This window comes from Oncorhynchus keta, chromosome 30 (genome assembly GCF_023373465.1).
Source record: "Oncorhynchus keta strain PuntledgeMale-10-30-2019 chromosome 30, Oket_V2, whole genome shotgun sequence".
Classification (NCBI taxonomy): domain Eukaryota; kingdom Metazoa; phylum Chordata; class Actinopteri; order Salmoniformes; family Salmonidae; genus Oncorhynchus; species Oncorhynchus keta.
In genome coordinates, this window is record NC_068450.1 from 55,424,483 (window position 1) to 55,443,877 (window position 19,395).

The 19,395-nt window shown below is 41.5% G+C and overlaps 1 protein-coding gene across 4 annotated transcripts in view; it reads right to left on the bottom strand.

Annotated features, from left to right (window-relative positions):
• Nucleotides 1-19,395, bottom strand: part of LOC118363776 (beta-galactoside alpha-2,6-sialyltransferase 2-like) — a 63,305-nt gene that overhangs the window by 20,219 nt on the left and 23,691 nt on the right. For 2 of the 4 annotated variants that reach the window (XM_052488614.1, XM_035744987.2), the window contains exon 1: nt 6,026-6,274. The exons of 1 other annotated variant lie outside the window; for it this stretch is intronic. The gene's annotated coding sequence lies outside the window, so the exon portion shown is untranslated. Of the gene's footprint in view, nt 1-4,856; nt 4,881-6,025; nt 6,275-19,395 lie in introns of those variants that run through there. One more of the 4 variants, XM_052488613.1, reaches the window with a different exon arrangement.

Here is a 19,395-nt window from a genome sequence, read left to right on the forward strand (position 1 = left end):
GCAGGAGGGGAATTTACAGTACACGTTATACCACCAGGCTTATCTACCCTACTACCTCTCAGCTCACGTCACATGTAGAAGATAGACACTCAACGCCCACATGGCTGCAGGAGAAAAACGTTAAGAGGTTATTTTTAAGCAAATGGAGTGGTGTTTTGTGTTGGCTTGCGATTCCCTTATCTGTCAGTGTTCCTCCCTCGATAATATTACGACTGGCGAGACAGCAAACACATGCTCTTCACTGTATCATGATAATAAATTGTACCTAGTTACAAAGTACCCAGAAACTTTCATGTTACTATGGGGGGGGGTTACTGTAACAGTACTGTATGCTACCCAGAAATATTACATTGCAGTTTTCATTTGATTGAAATCCTCTCCACTTCCTGATTTGTGCAGATGTCACACAATGCATGGATAGAAAAAGTACATGATAACATCTGTGGTCAGGAAGGAGACAGCAAAGTTCCGTGTTTGTTTGATGGGAGCTCTAGATTAAAGAAAAATGAGTCACACATATATGGGCTCCTAGGGGATGTGTGGTGATCAGGTCCTACCTCCTGTGACCCGGTTTTCCTGCGATCTTATCCCAAAATGGATGTCAGTCTCAGGACTCTCAGTGCCGCCAGAGCAAAAACCACCTCATCCTGAGACAGAGAGGCTGACTGACTCAGCTCCAGTGTTCGGTGGTAATGGCAACTTATTAACGTTTCCAAACATCCTGAGGACCTCGTAAGTCTCCCTGCGGATTCAAATGAAAAGTCTGGGATCCACTGTGGTAATATAAATGATACAGGAGTGAATGAAGAGGTCTTTCTTCTTACCTTTTTGGGGGCAAGTTGGTTAGCCTATCACAAAAGAGTAAGTGCGATAAAGGCATAATGTCTCTTCTTGTGTGGACCAGTTTTATCTAGCCTACAAACTCACCAAGCAGTTGTTTCCAGTTTTGCATTAAAAGAGAGGAGCAAGACATCAGAACTCTCTACTCTAATGGCTTTAGGGAGAGAACCCCTGTTGTGTAGCCTAAGCCTCGTGACCGAGTCTGTGACTGAATGAAATATCATAAAAACTACTGTAGTGGGCCTATCTTACGCAGGCTGGCACCAGACGTGACTCACAGCAGGGGCCAGGGGGTTCAAAGCAGCAACAAAATCAAATAGGGGCTATTCCACAGTAACAGAATGATGCTGAACCATTGATTGCCAAGTTAAACAACCCATTCAACTCAATGCACTACCTTCAATTGGTTGCATTGATGCGAGCCGCACCTTCTACATGGTCACCTGACTCAACTGTTAGATTGATACATGGCTACTTGCAGTGAGTATTATATTTATTGTGTTCTGAAGTTTTGGGAATTTGCACTTACTCAGGTGGTAAATTCCCCCCCTCCTCTCTGCAGATGACTTCGTCAACCATTTTGAAAAGAAGGTCGACGACATCCGATCAAGTCAAACGACACCGCTGGTTCTGCTCACACTGCCCTACCCTATGCTCTGACCTCTTTCTCCCCTCTCTCTCCAATTGAAATCTCGCGTCTTGCGGCCGGCCGCCCAACAACCTGCCCGCTTGACCCTATCCCCTCCTCTCTTCTCCAGACCATTTCCGGAGACCTTCTCCCTTACCTCACCTCGCTCATCAACTCATCCCTGACCGCTGGCTACGTCCCTCCCGTCTTCAAGAGAGCGAGAGTTGCACCCCTTCTGAAAAAACCTACACTCGATCCCTCCGATGTCAACAACTACAGACCAGTATCCCTTCTCTCTTTTCTCTCCAAAACTCTTGAGCGTGCCGTCCTTGGCCAGCTCTACCGCTATCTCTCAGAATGACCTTCTTGATCCAAATCAGTCAGGTTTCAAGACTAGTCACTCAACTGAGACTGCTCTTCTCTGTATCACGGAGGCGCTCCGCACTGCTAAAGCTAACTCTCTCTCCTCTGCTCTCATCCTTCTAGACCTATCGGCTGCCTTCGATACTGTGAACCATCAGATCCTCCTCTCCACCCTCTCCGAGTTGGGCATCTCCGGCGCGGCCCACGCTTATTGCGTCCTACCTGACAGGTCGCTCCTACCAGGTGGCGTGGCGAGAATCTGTCTCCTCACCACGCGCTCTCACCACTGGTGTCCCCCAGGGCTCTGTTCTAGGCCCTCTCTTATTCTCGCTATACACCAAGTCACTTGGCTCTGTCATAACCTCACATGGTCTCTCCTATCATTGCTATGCAGACGACACACAATTAATCTTCTCCTTTCCCCCTTCTGATGACCAGGTGGCGAATCGCATCTCTGCATGTCTGGCAGACATATCAGTGTGGATGACGGATCACCACCTCAAGCTGAACCTCAGCAAGACGGAGCTCCTCTTCCTCCCGGGGAAGGACTGCCCGTTCCATGATCTCGCCATCACGGTTGACAACTCCATTGTGTCCTCCTCCCAGAGCGCTAAGAACCTTGGCGTGATCCTGGACAACACCCTGACGTTCTCAACTAACATCAAGGCGGTGTCCCGTTCCTGTAGGTTCATGCTCTACAACATCCGCAGAAACGAACACAGGAAGCGGCGCAGGTCCTAATCCAGGCACTTGTCATCTCCCGTCTTGATTACTGCAACTCGCTGTTGGCTGGGCTCCCTGCCTGTGCCATTAAACCCCTACAACTCATCCAGAACATCTGGTGTTCAACCTTCCCAAGTTCTCGCACGTCACCCCGCTCCTCCGCTCTCTCCACTGGCTTCCAGTTGAAGCTCGCATCCGCTACAAGACCATGGTGCTTGCCTACGGAGCTGTGAGGGGAACGGCACCTCAGTACCTCCAGGCTCTGATCAGGCCCTACACCCAAACAAGGGCACTGCGTTCATCCACCTCTGGCCTGCTCGCCTCCCTACCACTGAGGAAGTACAGTTCCCGCTCAGCCCAGTCAAAACTGTTCGCTGCTCTGGCCCCCCAATGGTGGAACAAACTCCCTCACGACGCCAGGACAGCGGAGTCAATCACCACCTTCCGGAGACACCTGAAACCCCACCTCTTCAAGGAATACCTAGGATAGGGTAAGTAAGGGTAAGTAATCCTTCTCACCCCCCTTCTCACCCCCCCCAAAAAAAAGATTTAGATGCAAGTGGCTGTTCCACTGGATGCCATAAGGTGTATGCACCAATTTGTAAGTCGCTCTGGATAAGAGCGTCTGCTAAATGACTTAAATGTAAATGTAAATAAAATGTGCCTATGATATTAGTGCACATAAAGATGACGGAAAATTAATCTGTATTGAAAAAAAATGAAATAAGACATTTCTGGGGCCCTATTTTAACAGTCAAAAATAACAATAGCCTAATTGTTAACCCAAAATGCATGACAATCACTGGATTAGGCTGCACACTCAAATCCCAACATTAAAATATGAAATACCATCTCAGTATTCGCTTACACTTTTTAATAAAGCACCGAATTACATTAGATGATAGAAAGAAAAAAAAAGAAAAAAAAAATACATACATATATTTTGTATGAAGCAGAAATTGTTTTCGGGGTGAGTCCAAATCATGGACTGGTGCAACCAACAGAAAATCCTAGTGGCTCCAGTGCCACCAGGGGAAATTGTCAGTCTGGAGTGTGATGTGTGATCAGTTACTTCCCAACCCGGGCTACCATACTGTCCTACACTCTACTTTTCTTTACTGTCCATGATTGGTTTAGATTTGGACTGACCAAACTTCAACATCCATGGAAGTCCGGTGTGGGTCAGAGTTCAGTGGGTGAAGGGGCTGGTTACAGTAAATGGAAAGAGAGGGGGCTCATGGGTAGGTGTCAGTAAGAACTGGGAGAGGTGACATTAACTGGAGAGACAGAGGGAGGGGTTGTCCAGACTGTTTTCACACTCTTGGTTTGACCACCATGTGACAGAAAGAGAAAAAAAACAGTTATGAGCTGAACAGTATGCCAGTGGAAGAGAAGACCGTAGCAGGTGACCCAACTGTGGTTTGTGACTATGAATTCCCATTACAGCCAATTCAGTTTCAGTCATTCTGAGTTGTTTTGTAATTGTCTTTTACTGATTTATTAACAGAATGACGTGTTTGAATCACTTAATAAATCATAAACCAAATTGATATCCGTAAAAACCTACAGCTAATTGATAGGTCTACCTTTACTTGTTAATTATGTGAGCTTTCATTCTCCTCTGTCCTCATCAGGAAGAGAAATTATAAAATATCTTAAAGATATGTGGGTTTTTTGGTAACAGAATGACAAGACACTAGGCAATATTTCTTAAACTTACAGAAGACTAATAATTTTTGCAAAACTACATTATGAATGTAGATATTAGTTGGCAGGGGCCTTTATTTCAACATTATTGTGTTTTGATGCATTTCTAATTGCTTATAAATGACTGTGTACTAGATGTTTTCTATCCGTTAGGCTAGAAATCAAAGCCTTTGCTTAATCCTAGTTTTTTGGAAGGAGATTTGTTTAAAAAAGTAGATACGCCTTCATTTCTAAAAATATAGACTACGAGTTTCATGTGATACCAAATTTGATGTGCTCATGGGGCATTTTACATGGAAGTGCCCTATACTGTCTGGAACAAACCATGGCGCTTTCAAAAAGCCCCAGAAATTAATTCATGCTGTATCTTGCAGCATAACGCAGGAAGCTCATCTTCCAACACATTTCTGTGAAGGTGTTTACTTAACATTCTAAATTGAATGGTTCAAGCCCCGAATGCTGATTGGCTGAATGCTGAATCTTGCATAAGAACAGCCCTTAGCCGTGGTATATTGGCATTCATTGGCTATATACACAACACCTCCTCTGGCCTTATTAGGTAACACACCACATGGCGAGACAAGGTGTTCTTTACCTGCATGTCATTTTCTCACCAAATCCCCAAATTGCCGCTACAGCGATACACACTTGTGTAGATCTGAGAGAATAGGAAAATAACAAGCAATTTGGTGACAACTTCACCCATTATTAGAGAGCAAAGAGGAGCTATTACCTTACTGACAGCTGTACCTATCCAGGGTTAGGCGGTAGGGGCTTTGGGTTGATTTAGGATTGGGTGTTTTAACAAAGGGCTGCAATTGACACACACAACACACACAAAGGGAGGGATACCCCATTCCCAACACCAGGTGTTCACAGGTGTCCAGTAATTAAGATGTCAGGACTGTGAAAGGTGGCTGAACAGACTGGGCCTAGTCTGTAGTCAGCTGGTATCTGGGGCTACTGACCCAGAAGTGTCAGGCCAGGTGTTTTGGAACTAGTGGTTTTGAGGTAGCCTTGAGAAGGGCTATCAGACAGGGCTGCAAGACTCAGTCACCCTGACTCTCACCTGTCTGTCTCTCTGATCACACACACACCAGACCCTGACACTCCTCAATCCTAAACCCAAATCATTCCACAATGGTCATTTGTGGTCATATGGACACTGAATTAATTAACATGTGCGAGTCCATAGTGTAGTTCATCATGTCCAAAACGTAAAATAACATCGTAAAGTTATGAAAAGATTAGTCAATGTAGTCCAATGTGTGTATGATTCGTTGTGCTGTAAGAGGTAGCCAAATTGACTTTGAGAACCAATATTGATTCAAATAAAAGCCTTCACATGGCAGCTCGTGTTGATCCTCTCAACACTCATCAATAGGTGTGCTGTGGGATCAGTTCACTGCAGGAATGAAGACTGTTACAAAATATTGAGAAATATTCCAATTAGACGTTAAGAAAATAATATCACTGGCGTTTTCAGTTCGATGGGAACCCATATTTTGTTGTAGGTGAAATAGGCACACGTTTTGAACATGTTATTCGGATGTAGGCAACTTTGCAATTCACGCTATATTTCGGATAGAAGCCAATGACAATGTTTTAACCATTCATTCTGCATGCCCCCTTTTCCGTGGCACAGTTTGAACCCCATTGTGATCTCTATATAAGCGTCCCTCTCATCACAACCCTCTGTTTGAAATACCCATGGCATCGTTGATTGCTCTGTCTGGTACAAAGATGGTAAAAAAAATGCCTTACCTGAGCTAGTCAAACGCTCTTAATTCCAGCGAACATCGATCGACATTTCTTCAGGTTTTGATCCGAAATGCAAAGACTAAACGGAATGCATGCTTTCGCCCCATCTTCAAAGAAAGGGATAAGTTGCAATCGAACGCTATTCAGTGCTGTTCGAAGACACACTATAAAATGTGTAATGTGGCGTTGTGGTTCTTTCAATTGAGGTATAAAAGAGCCGTCCTTCCTCGATAATTGTTTTGGGGAGCAGGGGGGGGGGCGGGAGCCGTGAGAGAGAGTAGAGTAGAGTGGGCGGGGCATAAGTGAATGTACTGTGTGCCAGGCCGAGCAGTTTACTTGTCATGATGTGGAATAGAACTGCTAGTTAAGGAGACAAAATATTGAAACAAAGTTGCTATTTTACTCCTGTGTCGACTATATTTACACCATGCCGAGTTTATCTAATCTTGCAGACAGATCAGAATCAGTCTAAAGCTTCCACATCAAATATAGCCCTACCCAATTACAGCCTGCCACCACAGAAGAGTAGACAAACATATTTGCTATTATTTCCTATCTGAGTTAGATAACAGAATGCAATTTGTATAGAGATGTGTATAGGGATAGGGGCGATTCTTGATGCATTGCACACCATAATTGTCATGAGACCATGCCCTTGGCAGGCAAAATCTCTACAGTGACACTAGTCATTTAAAGCATACATACTGAGTCTGTTGCTCGAACTGTCAGCTAATCTAATCATGTTCAATTGCCTTGCACAGCCTCAGCTCTCCATGGAAAAGCAACCCAGAGTAGCGCAGATGTACGACATGAGATACTAAAAAGAAACACCCCAGGATTTCTACATTACTGCAGTGCATAAGTGTAGGCTACAAAAAAAAGCATAATCATAACTGCCTCTTATTAGCGGTGCTTGCTGAAATCAAGAACAACTAGCATACTAAAATTAAAACAAAATATCTTCTTATTAATTGCCTTATGCTGGAATTTGTAGTGCCAAACCCGTAAAAGCTACCGACTTTAAAACGTGCACGCCGACTGTCTTCAGGTTGCTTGAAAAAATATGTTGATACTGTTATACTTTTCATACTACAACCATATAGGCATTAATCCCAATGCATTTCAAGGACCGTAGACTTGAATGCATTTTTTTTACAAAATCAGGCTTTCAACTGTTAAGCTACAAACACCAAACCAACTTTAAAATTTAGACTGACTCAGCGTGGATTGCGTGTCAATAGAGATTTGATACGGTTTATTATTTTTCAACTGTAGCCATTTAAAATGTGCATTAAGGCTCCATAAACTACAATGGGTCATTCCTAGATTCACCACTGCTCTTGAATTGTTTAAACTACAAATACGGAACTAATGTTAAAATGCGCAGACTGACTTTTGCTTGTCAAAAGATTGCTGAACATATTTATACTTTTGAACTAAAAGCATATCACATTTGCATACAAGATCCATGGGCTATAGTAGTCGATTTTAGCATTTTCTACTACACTAAACCATTTTAGCTACAAACACCAAATCAAATTTGAAATGTGCAGACTTTCTCATCTTAGATTGCTTTAAAACAGTAGTTTGCTCCTATTTTTTTCTTTTAAAACCATAAAGCTTTCTGTACCCCCATTTATTTAAATGTTGTAATGCAGACTCAAACATTCTAAATTGAAATCACTGGTACAGAACATTCAAATATATAAGCGCAACAATTTCAATCATTTCACTGAATTAAAGTTCATATAAGGAAATTAGTCAATTGAAATAAATAAATTAAGCCCTAATCTATGGATTTCACATGACTGGGTGGGGCTTTATTACAGACATAAATAAACCTCAATTTCATCAGCTGTCCTGGTGGCTTGTCTCAGACGATTCCACAGGCAAAGAAGCCATATGTGGAGGTCCTAGGCTGGCATGGTTACACGTGGTCTACGGTTGTGACGTCGGTTGGACTTGGGAGGTGGCTTATGGTAGAGAAATTAATATTAAATTCTCTGGCAACAGCTCTGATGGACATTCCTGCAGTCAGCAAGCCAATTGCATACTCCCTCAAAACTTGAGACATCTGTGGCATTGTGTTGTGTGACAAAACTGCTCATTTTAGAGTGGCCTTTTATTGTCGCCAGCACAAATCAAATCAAACGTTATTAGTCACATGCGCCAAATACAACAGGTGTACGATCTTACAGTGAAATGTTTACTTACGAGCCCCTAACCAACAATGCAGTTTTAAAAAATACAGTGAAGAATAAGAAAAAAAGTATCAAGTAATTAAAGAGCAGCAGTAAGATAACAATAGCGAGACTATATACAGGGGGGTACCGGTACAGAGTCAATGTGCGGGGGCACTGGTTGGTTGAGGTAATATGTACATGTAGGTAGTGACTATTCAAGTGACTATGCTTAGATGATAACAACAGAGGGAAACAGCGGTGTAAAGGGGGGCAATGCAAATAGTCTGGGTAGCCATTTGATTAGATGTTCAGGAGTCTTATGGTTTGTGGGTAGAATATGTTTAGTAGCCTCTTGGACCTAGACTTGGCACTCCGGTACCGCTTGCAGTGTGGTAGCAGAGAGAATAGTCTATGACTAGGGTGGTTGGAGGCAGAGCCGGTGTAGTACGATTCGATCTTAGTCTTGTATTGCCCGTTTGATGGTTCATCGGAGGGCATAGCGTGATTTCTTAGAAGCTTCCGGGTTATAGTCCCGCTCCTTGAAAGCTGTAGCTCTTGCCTTTAGCTCAGTGTTGATGTTGCCTGTAATCCATGGCTTCTGGTTGGGGTATGCACGTACGGTCACTGTGGGGACGATGTCATCAATGCACTTATTGATGAAGCCAATGACTGATGTGGTGTACTCCTCAATGCCATCGGAGGTCTGTGCTAGCAAAACAGTCCTGTAGCTTAGCATCTGCTTCATCTGACCACTTTTTTATTGATCTAGTCACGGGTGCTTCCTGCTTTAATTTTTGCTTGTAAGCAGAAATCAGGAGGATAGAATTATGGTCAGATTTGCCAAATGGAGGGCGAGGGAGTGCTTTGTATGCATCTCTGTGTGTGGAGTAAAGGTGGTCCAGAGTTTTAAGTTTCCCTGCATTAATGTCCCTGGCTACTAGGAGCACCGCCTCTGGGTGAGCGTTTTCTTGTTTGCTTATGGCGGAGTACAGCTCATTCAATGCTGTCTTAGTGCCAGCTTCTGACTGTGGTGGTATGTAAACAGCTATGAAAAATACAGATGAAAACTTTCTAGGTATATAGTGTGGTCTACAGCTTATCATGAGATACTCTACCTCAGGCAAGCAATAGCTCGAGACTTCCTTAGATATCGTGCACCAGCTGTTATGTACAAAAATACACAGTCCGCCGCCCCTTGTCTTACCAGACGGCGCTGTTCTATCCTGCCGGTGCAGTGTATAACCAGTATGTTGATAGTGTCGTCGTTCAGCCATGACTCCGTGAAGCATAAGATATTACAGTTTTGAATGTCCCGTTGGTAGTTTAATCTTCCGCGTAGGTCATCTATTTTATTGTCCAAAGATTGCACGTTTGCTAGCAGAATGGAAGGAATTGGGGGTTTATTCGATCGCCTACGAATTCTCAGAAGGCAACCCCCCCCTGGCCCCTTTTTCTCCACCTTCTCTTCACGCAAATCACAGGGATCTGGGCCTGTTCCCGAGAAACCTGTATATCGTTCACGTCGGGCTCGTCAGACTATAGGAAAAAAAGGATTCTGTCAGTCTGTGATGAGTAATCGCAGTCCTGATGTCCAGAAGTTATTTTCGGTCATAAGAGACGGTAGCGGCAACATTATATACAAAATATAAGTTACAAACAAAGCAAATAAACAAACCAAAAAATTAAAAAACATGATCGGTTGGGGGCACGTAAAACGACTGCCTTCTTCTCCGGCGCCATTTGTGTGCACCTGTGTAATGATCATGCTTTTTAATCAGTTTCTTGATATGCCACACCGGTCAGGTGGATGGATTAACATGTGACCAACACTTTACCTGCTGCCGGTAAATCTGCAGCTGAATTCAAAGGCTGTGGGGCTTAGCAGTGGGGCAGGCAGATGAAAACCAGTTTTAACCGGTAGACTGTCAGTCAGTCTCTAACTCAAATCCATTCCTCTCTCCCCAGGCCTGTGGGTCATGGGTTCATAAGAAGCTGCTGAGCCCTGTATGAAAATGAGACGAGGGGAAGACTCTGTGGGATAGGGATGGTGTAATATGCTTTCTTCCCCATCAGTCAAAATAACAGCACTGACAACCTGCTATTTCCCTTGGTTGATGGTATTTTTTCCACTGCATGCTGTATGGTTGGATCCAGAAGAATATGATCTAATATCTGTACATGCCAGACTTCCTAACAATGTTTTGGGTTGACATAACTAGCTGTTGCTGTCTCGGGGGAGCTAGGGGACATTTCATGTGCTATTACAGTCCCCAGACAGAACCCCAATGCTTTCTTTAGTTCAAACCCCTATGTGCCAAATCAAATCAAAATGTATTTGTCACTTGCACCGAATACAACAGATACTGTGAAATGCTTACTTACAAGCCCTTAACCAACAATGCAGTTCAAGAAATAGAGTTAAGAAAATATTTACAAAATAAAATAAAGTAAAAAATAAAATATAATAATAAAAAGTAACAATAAAATAACCGGTACCGAGTCAATGTGCGGGGGGGGGGGTGGGTACGACGACGACAGGTTAGTCGAGGTAATTTGTACATATAGGTAGGGGTAAAGTGACTATGTACAGATAATAAACAGTGAGTAGCGGCATTGTAAAAACAAAGGGACTTCACCCGAACTGTAAATAGTCCTGGTGGCCATTTTATTAATTGTTCAGCAGTCTTATGGCCTGGGGGTAGAAGCTGTTAAGGATTCTTTTGGTCCTAGACTTGGCGCTCCGGTACAGCTTGCTGTGTGGTAGCAGAGAAAACAGTCTATGACTTGGGTAACTGGAGTCTTTCACAATTTTTGGGGGCCTTCCACACGGGCCCAGTGCCAGCCAGAACTAGGTTGTTTCCACGACAACTTTGGTAATGAGTGGGTGTGTGTGTCCACTGGCCCAATGTGCTGATTTCCTTGCCTGGAATTTGAATGAGATTGCTGTACAGTAACCAGCAATACTCTTACCCTCAAGGCTGGGTGCTAGGCACTCTACTGCTCCTCTCCTCTGAAATATCACATTTGGTTCCGTCCGCTAAGAAGCCGATACTAACCCTTATGGAAAAACCACATGAGAGGTCATACTGTATATATGAATGGAATCTTAATTAGATATCATGTTTTTAATGTTAAACAGTGATACAACATTCGTTGGTGGCACATGATTGTATTTCTGAGTGCGTGTGTGCATGATGGGCCATTACATATCCTGTATTAGATAAATGGCATCGTGTTTTTTTCAAAGTTTCTGTGCATGAAAGAAATAAGGTCAGAACAACATTGAGTCTACCTGTTTAGCTCCAGCGAGAACATCAACATGCATTCTGTTTTAGAGATGTGTGTTCATGAAGCCCATCATAGTTTGGAATGGCCAGATAGCATGCCTGCTACAGTATATCCTCCTTCCCCTTTCCGAACAAGCCTCATGAAAGCGGTAACAGCGGGATTGTTTTTGGCAGACTTAGAAAGTGTCTCATAAATATGAGAGGAGTTGGAGAAGGATGCATTTATATTGAATGAAGCTGGAGGAGAATAACATGTAAGCCTACAGTTCCAGATGATACGGCCTGATATGGAGTCCCACTTCCACAGTGATTATTACATAGGTATGGAGGTGGTATTCTGTTGTGCAACAATGATATAAATGAAAGCCTTCAGATATTGGTATCATGGGGATATGAATGTGTCTTGGTTGAATTACAATTTTCTAGTCTAGGCATCACCTAGCAGCCATCTAATGCATCCGTAGGCTCAAATCAACAGAATGGCCACAGCATCTCCGTGAGGTAGGCCATTATGGTGGGTGTTGCAGCAGGCAGACAAGGATATTGCGTTTTCTGCCAAGGTGATTTCATTCTTTTTGTAAAGTGGGGAATAAATACACACTGACGTTCTTAGAATAACATTTACAAAACTAAAACAAGTCATTTCCGAAAGAAAATATGTGTGCTTGCAAGTCTTGTAAAGTACTTACAGTTGAAGTCGGAAGTTTACATACACCTAGGTTGGAGTCATTGAAACTCGTTTTTCAATCACTCAACACATTTCTTGTTAACAAACTATAGTTTTGGCAAGTCGGTTAGGACATCTACTTTGTGCATGACACGAGTAATTTTTCCCACAATTGTTTACAGACAGATTATTTCACTGTATCACAATTCCAATGGGTCAGAAGTTTACATACACTATGTTGACTGTGCCTTTAAACTTAAAAAATTATGTAATGGCTTCCGAAGCTTCTGATGGGCTAATTGACATAATTTGAGTCAATTGGAGGTGTACCTGTGGATGTATCTCAAGGCCTACCTTCAAACTCAGTGCCTCTTTGCTTGACATTATGGAGAAATCAAAAGAAATCAGCAAAGAAAAAAAATGTAGACCTGCACAAGTTTGGTTCATCCTTGGGAGCAATTTCCAAAGGCCTGAAGGTACCACGTTTATCTGTACAAACAATAGTACGCAAGTATAAACACCATGGGTCCACGCAGCCTTCATACCGCTCAGGAAGGAGACGCGTTCTGTCTCCTAGAGATGAACGTACTTTGGTAAGAAAAGTGTAAATCAGTCCCAGAACAACAGCAAAGGCCTTTGTGAAGATGCTGGAGGAAACAGGTACAAAAGTATCTAAATCCACTGTAAAACGAATCCTATATTGACATAACCTGAAAGGACACGTAGCAAGGAAGAAGCCACTGTTCCAAAACTGCCATAAAAAAAGCAAGACTACGGTTTGCAACTGCACATGGGGACAAAGATCGTACTTTTTGGAGAAATGTCCTCTGGTCTGATGAAACAAAAATAGAACTGTTTGGCCATAATGACCATCGTTATGTTTGGAGGAAAAACGGGAAGGCTTGCAAGCCAAAGAACACCATTCCAACCGTGAAGCACAGGGGTGGCAGCATCATGTTGTGGGGGGTGTTTGCTGCAGGAGGGACTGGTGCACTTCACAAAATAGATAGCATCATGAGGGAGGAAAGTTATGTGGATATATTGAAGCAACATCTCAAAGACATCAGTCAGGAAGTTAAAGCTTGGTCGCAAATGGGTCTTCCGAATGGACAATGATGTATTTTTAAATGTATTTGGCTAAGGTGTATGTAAACTTCCGACTTCAACTGTAAGTAAAAAATACTTTAAAGTACTACTTAAGTAGTTTTTTGGGGTATTTATACTTTACTTTTTATATTCTTGACAACTTTTACTTAACTACATTTCTAAAGAAAATAATGTACATTTTAATGAATGCATTTTCCCTGACACCCAAAGTACTCGTTAGATTTTGAATGTTTAGCAGAACAGGAAAACTGTCGAATTCACACACTTATCAAGAGAAAATCCCGAGTCGTCCCTACTGCATCTGATCTGGCAGACTCACTAAACACGAATCTTTAGGTTGTGAATTTTGTCTGAGTGTTGAACTGTGCCCCTGGCTATCCGTAAATTTAAAAAACAAGAACATCGTTTTGTCTGGTTTGCTTAAAATAAGACATTTTAAATTATTCATACTTTTACTTTTGATACTTAAGTACATTTAAAACCAAATACTTTTAGACATTTACTCAAGTAGTATTTTACTGGGTGACTTTCAGTTTTAATTCATTTTTTAATTCATTAAGTAATTTTCTTTGAAGGAATCTGTACTTTTACTCAAGTGTAAAAATCAGGTACTTTTTCCACCACTGTATGGTTGTTAAATAGTAGTGGTAGTGGTAGTGACAGCAGTAGTAACTGTAGTAATGGTAGTAATATGGTTGTCAAAGGCTATGGGTTAGTTAAAATTAATTATTTTGGGGTTTGTAAGTGTGGAGTTATTATAGTAGGATATAGTGTGCTAGTATTGTAGGCTAGAGTATTATGGTAGGATATAGTGGGCTAGTGTAGTAAAATAGATTATAATAGTAGGATATAGTGTGCTAGTATAGTAGGCTAGAGTATTATGGTAGGATATAGTGGGCTAGTATAGTAAGCCATATTATTATGGTAGGATATAGTGGGCTAGTATAGTAGGCTAGAGTATTATGGTAGGATATAGTGGGCTAGTATAGTAGCCTAGAGTATTATGGTAGGATATAGTGGGCTAGTATAGTAGGCTAGAGTATTATGGTAGGATATAGTCGGCTAGTATAGTAGGCTAGATTATTATAGTAGGATATAGTGTGCTAGTATTGTAGGCTAGAGTATTATGGTAGGATATAGTGTGCTAGTATAGTAGGCTAGATTATTATAGTAGGATATAGTGTGCTAGTATAGTAAGATATATTATAGTAGTAGGATATAGTGTGCTAGTATAGTAGGCTAGAATATTATGGTAGGATATAGTCGGCTAGTATAGTAGGCTAGATTATTATTATAGTATGATATATATTATGGTAGGATATAGTGGGCTAGTATAGTAGGCTAGAGTATTATGGTAGGATATAGTGGGCTAGTAAAGTAAGCTATATTATTATGGTAGGGTATAGTGGGCTAGTATAGTAGGCTAGAGTATTATGGTAGGATATAGTGGGCTAGTATAGTAGGCTAGAGTATTATGGTAGGATATAGTCGGCTAGTATAGTAGGCTAGATTATTATAGTAGGATATACATTTAACATTTACATTTAAGTCATTTAGCAGACGCTCTTATCCAGAGCGACTTACAAATATAGTGGGCTAGTATTGTAGGCTAGAATATTATGGTAGGATATAGTGGGCTAGTGTAGTAGGCTAGATTATTGTAGTAGGACATAATGGGCTAGTGTAGTAAAATAGATTATAATAGTAGGATATAGTGTGCTAGTATAGTAGGCTAGAATATTATGGTAGGATATAGTGGGCTAGTGTAGTAGGCTAGATTATTGTAGTAGGACATAATGGGCTAGTGTAGTAAAATAGATTATAATAGTAGGATATAGTGTGCTAGTATAGTAGGCTAGAGTATTATGGTAGGATATAGTCGGCTAGTATAGTAGGCTAGATTATTATAGTATGATATATTATAATAGGATATAGTGGGCTAGTATAGTAGGCTAGAGTATTATAGTAGGATATAGTGCGCTAGTATAGTATGCTAGAGTATTATAATAGGATATATATATTATAGTAGGATATAGTGGGCTAGTATAGTAGGCTAGAGTATTATAGTAGGATATATATTATAGTAGGGTATAGTGGGCGAGTATAGTAGACAAGATTATTATAGTAGGATATAGTGCGCTAGTATAGTAGGCTAGATTATTATAGTATGATATAGTGGGCTAGTATAGTAGGCTAGAGTATTATTGTAGGATATAGTGTGCTAGTATAGTAGGCTAGAGTATTATGGTAGGATATAGTCGGCTAGTATAGTAGGCTAGATTATTATAGTATGATATATTATAATAGGATATAGTGGGCTAGTATAGTAGGCTAGAGTATTATTGTAGGATATAGTGGGCTAGTATAGTAGGCTAGAGTATTATAGTATGATATATATTATAGTAGGATATAGTGGGCTAGTATGGTAGGCTAGATTATTATAGTATGATATATATTATAATAGGATATAGTGCACTAGTATAGTAGGCTAGATTATTATAGTATGATATAGTGGGCTAGTACAATAGACTAGAGTATTATAGTAGGATATATATTATAGTGGGCTAGTATAGTAGGCTAGAGTATTATAGTAGGATATAGTGCGCTAGTATAGTAGACTAGAGTATTATAGTAGGATATATATTATAGTAGGATATAGTGGGCTAGTATAGTATACTAGATTATTATAGTAGGATATAGTGGGCTAGTATAGTAGACTAGATTATTATAGTAGGATATAGTGGGCTAGTATAGTAGACTAGATTATTATAGTAGGATATAGTGGGCTAGTATAGTAGACTAGATTATTATAGTAGGATATAGTGTAGTATAGTAGACTAGATTATTATAGTAGGATATAGTGGGCTAGTATAGTAGGCTAGATTATTATAGTTGTAACGCCTGTCGTCGAAAGGAGTGGACCAAGCACAGAGTGAAAAGTGTTCATGATTTCATTGATCAAAGAAACACTCGAACAAAGTAACAAAACGAAAGCGACCAGTTCTGTCAGGTAACAGAGACTAAACAGAAAAATAACTAGCCACAAAACACAGGTGGGGAAAAAGGCTACCTAAGTATGATTCCCAATCAGAGACAACGATAGACAGCTGTATCAGATTGGGAACCACACTCGGCCAAAAACAAAGAAATAGGAAGCATAGAATGCCCACCCTAATCACACCCTGACCTAACCAAATAGAGAAATAAAACAGCTCGCTAAGGTCAGGGCATGACAATAGTACAATATAGTGCGCTAGTATAGTAGACTAGAGTATTACAGTAGGATATAGTGTGCTAGTATAGTAGGTTAGAGTTTTATAGTAGGATATAGTGGGCTAGTATAGTAGGCTAGAGTATAATAGTAGGATATAGTGGGCTAGTATAGTAGGATCATAAACCTTAGGATGTGTTTTTAAACTCTCAAAATGGTTTAGTTTAGTGGTCACATGACCAGTTTCACAGCTCCAGGCAAGAACACACTCTCGGCCAAGTATGGAGATTGCGTTACCTAGGAAATACAGATGCAAGGAGAAAGACACTATGGGGTGATATAATTCCTCTTGCATCCTCATGTGGATCAGTTGAATGAGAAATGCCTCATTAGAATATGTCTTAACCAAATTTCAGAGCACGGCATTTCAATGTGCGATTTGAAAGGATTAGGGAGCTTTGTTGAGGTAAGAGAGGAAAACAATGCTATTCACTTTGGAACTAAGCACAGTCTGCACACTTGTGTTTGCCAAGCAGCTTGCAGGCGAGGAGAGAGCAGCCGCCCAGTTCACAAAATATAGAACTTGGAAATGAGATGACTGGCTCAGAGTCAGACAGTTCAGTCAGGATCACTTTGACACGCTGCGTTCAAGATACAAGATGGCGCTGTACTGACCCAACTTAGCTACTTTATTATTGCCATGCGCCAAGGCTCAGACAAACTAAACCGCTTCTGTCCTCTGGCCACAAGACTGTTAAAGGGCTAACAACTACTGCTCTCTCTCCCACGGACTATCCACACTGACTCTATGCCTATCCACAGGTCTCTACTCAGTCAGACACAACCTACGCTGCTGATAAAATCACTACTCCATTTATTCTATTCATTACTCCATTGCACTGCTGTCAATTGATTATTGATTGCATTTACCATTAGTATTTACCTATTGATCCTGCTATTGGTCACTATTATTTCTCTTTACTCTATTCTATTCACTAGGCTACCTAGTGGTTAGAGCATTGGACTGGTAGCCTAGTGGTTAGAGCATTGGACTGGTAGCCTAGTGGTTAGAGCATTGGACTGGTAGCCTAGTGGTTAGAGCATTGGACTGGTAGCCTAGTGGTTAGAGCATTGGACTGGTAGCCTAGTGGTTAGAGCGTTGGACTGGTAGCCTAGTGGTTAGAGCATTGGACTGGTAGCCTAGTGGTTAGAGCTTTGGACTGGTAGCCTAGTGGTTAGAACATTGGACTGGTAGCCTAGTGGTTAGAGCATTGGACTGGTAGCCTAGTGGTTAGAGCGTAACCGAAAGGTTGCTAGATCAAATCCCAGAGCTGACAAGATAAAAATCTGTAGTTCTGTCCCTGAACAAGGCTGTTAACCCACTGTTCCTAGGCCGTCATTGAAAATAAGAATTTGTTCTTAACTGACTTGCCTAGTTAAATAAATTAGCATTGTATACCGAGTGTACAAAACATTAAGAACCCCTGGTCTTTCCCTGATATTGACTGACCAGGTGAAAGCTATGATCCCTTATTGATGTCACTTTTATTTATTTGTATGCTGCTGCTACTTGCTGTTTATCTATGCATAGTCACTTTACCCCTACATACAGTTGAAGTCGGAAGTTTACATACACCTTAGCCAATTACATTTAAACTCAGTTTTTCACAATTCCTGACATTTAATCCCAGTAGAAATTCCCTGTCTTAGGGTCAGTTAGCATCACCACTTTATTTTAAGAATGTGAAATGTCAGAATAATAGTAGAGAGAATTTACATTTACATTTACATTTAAGTCATTTAGCAGACGCTCTTATCCAGAGCGACTTACAAATTGGTGCATTCACCTTATGACATCCAGTGGAACAGCCACTTTACAATAGTGCATCTAAATCTTTTAAGGGGGTGAGAAGGATTACTTTATCCTATCCTAGGTATTCCTTAATGAGGTGGGGTTTCAGGTGTCTCCGGAAGGTGGTGATTGACTCCACTGTCCTGGCGTCGTGAGGGCGTGTGTTCCACCATTGGGGAGCCAGAGCAGCGAACAGTTTTGACTGGGCTGAGCGGGAACTGTACTTCCTCAGTGGTAGGGAGGCGAGCAGGCCAGAGGTGGATGAACGCAGTGCCCTTGTTTGGGTGTAGGGCCTGATCAGAGCCTGGAGGTACTGAGGTGCCGTTCCCCTCACAGCTCCGTAGGCAAGCACCATGGTCTTGTAGCGGATGCGAGCTTCAACTGGAAGCCAGTGGAGAGAGCGGAGGAGCGGGGTGACGTGAGAGAACTTGGGAAGGTTGAACACCAGACGGGCTGCGGCGTTCTGGATGAGTTGTAGGGGTTTAATGGCACAGGCAGGGAGCCCAGCCAACAGCGAGTTGCAGTAATCCAGACGATTACTGATTGATTACGAGAATGATTGGATATAAGGCAGGAACCAGGCCCTATCTCTGTATTTTTCATCTTTCTATCTCCCCTCTCTCGGATGTGGTTTTATGAATCATCTCAGTCATCTCAGAGGCACAGAGGAAACATCCACAGCTGTTGTTTGGCTTCCCTTGTCTATCTCAGCCATGCTGTTTCTGTTTTCGCCTACACCTTGACATTACCGTCAGGATCTAGATGGATTGTTTTTATGTGGAGAGGATCTGGCTATACAGTACATGTACATATTACCTCAATTATTTTGACTAACCTGTACCCCCTCCTTATAGCCTCGTTATTGTGTAACTTTTTTATTGTTTATTTTATATTTTTAGTAAAGACTTTTTAAAAATTATTATTTTTCTTAACGGCATTGTTGGTTAAGGGCTTGTATGTAAGCATTTCGCGGTAAGGTCTACACCTTTTGTTTATTCGGTGCATACAATTTGATTTGTTAAATCCACTTCAAATCAATGTAGATGAAGGGAAAGAGACAGGTTGA